Source organism: Loa loa (genome assembly GCF_000183805.2).
Source record: "Loa loa unplaced genomic scaffold supercont3.292, whole genome shotgun sequence".
Classification (NCBI taxonomy): Eukaryota; Metazoa; Nematoda; class Chromadorea; order Rhabditida; family Onchocercidae; genus Loa; species Loa loa.
Genome location: NW_018108472.1, coordinates 1 through 2163, shown reverse-complemented (window position 1 = coordinate 2163; position 2163 = coordinate 1).

Genomic DNA, 2163 nt, shown 5'->3' with positions numbered 1-2163 from the left:
ATAGTTGTATCACAGAAATGTTTCCTGTCACATTCTACATCCGGTAACTAATTTGGAGAAGTTTTATCCTATGTACAAATCTTAGATACAGCTGTGAGAAAGCTGTACATCTGGTCAAATAATTTCTATTCAATTTCCTCTTTTGTAAAGAAAACTAATATGAAAATTTCTCTTGCATCTGTGAAAATACCATCAATTTGTAATGATTGTTACGAAATTTCTCTCCACACATTCCTTATATAAACCAGAAGAAATTTTAGCATCAATTCATCCAATTCTATCGGTCTCCACTCAGCTTCACACAACACACCCTTTATATTTCTCCCAGTTCACTATGTTACTACTTACAAATGTCGCCCATTGTTCTACTGGTATTATTTTGGACGTCATTTTATTGCATTGGAATTATTTTGAACCTGTTTCTATTGTATGTGGTATCCGGACGATAATAAAGGATAAACTGCTATACGTTTCGAACACACAACAATACCGGTACTCTGTAAGTCACTCCTTGAAAATTTAACTTCTACAACTAGCACGAACAAAATCCCTCACCTTCTCACCCTTTTTTTTCGCTACACAAAATCATTGATGCCCGAGGTGAGGTGACACTGGAATTAACCATAACAAATATGAATTACAATTGGAAATCCCTATTGTTATGACTTCAGTACAATAGAAAGTACGAGACCAGCAAAGAACCAGCTAATAAACATCCTCCAAAAAGTAAGGGCATTAACGTCGAATCGCCATGACGAAGTTTGCCATGTCGGGAACGACTTCAAATATATGAGATTGAAAGGCGAGTTTTTGATGAATCATAAGAATACAAATATGTATTCAATCATTTCAAGGAGCGGACGACAGATGGATCGGTTATGTCCAAAAGTCCCTTGCCGTAGCAAAGAAAAAAGGAGAAAAAGAGAAATATCAAGAAGTAACGACAGGAGGGCAGGGAATTTTTAATTTATTATATGAAGTAAAAGGAGCCGTCATACTTTAACTATTCATCGAAAGGAAATTGACTCCGAAATCCAGAAATTAACACCAAATCCAAACCAGCAGGACACATCACCAACAGAGATAACGAAGCCAACTCCACCTACTTATACTAATGTCAATCTTCCTCAATTATCTTTACCTGTTTTCAATGGCGATCCACGACAGTGGAGAGAATTTTGGAGTAGCTTTAACGCTGCTGTCCACTCACAAACCATCCTGGAAATCCAAAAACTAAGCTACTTAATCTCCTGTTTAAAAGGATCAGCACTACAAGCCGTAAGAGGTTTTGATATTGCCCCGGAAAACTATGAAGTTGTGCGGAAATTGTTGACCGAAAAATATGGAGACTCATCGATGGTAACCAAATTACTATACAACGAACTAAAATCCATAAAACGAAACGAAAAGGAATGGATTGAAGCCGTTGAAAAAAGGGAAAGAATCTTCCGACAATTAGAAGTACTGGGTGAAAATTTGGAACATTCCAGTAAAGAAAGTGTGGTTGAAAGCTGACTATCGCGATGGATCTTGACAAAGTATACCATCAAAAAACCAACGATTCTCCATGGTCAATATTAAAACTAAGAAGATTTCTCGGAAACTTAATACAAGTTAATGAATAGGTAAATTCATCTACTCAAATGGAAAGAAAATTCATTTTGTCCAAATACAAACAAATTCCAAAAGGATATAATGAAACTTCAGCACTGGCGACAATTCATAATGAGAAGGAAATTCCTTAATAACGAAGAAGGGAGAAAATAAAACTAAAAGACCAAGTACATTTTGTAACCAAGATCACTGGGACAGTGAATGCCGAGTATATCCAACTGTGAAAGCTTGAATGAAAACGTCTCAAGGAAATAAAGAAATGTATTATTTATCTAAAGACACAGCAAGGCGAAGAATGTAGAAGAAAGGTAAAATGTTTTTACTGAAAAGCTGCTCATAACAGTGCGCTATGCGAAAAAAGAATCAACTACATCAGAGCAAAACTTCAAGTCTTAACATGAGCCAAACAAATGAAGAAATCAGCAAATCGGAAGATTGTTCGATTAACTACAATCCGACAATGGTGGCTCAAACGAATGTGATAACGAAAAAACAAGTAAAGAAACTCTGCTATTATGCAAGGAAATAACTGTATTTAACCCATTATTG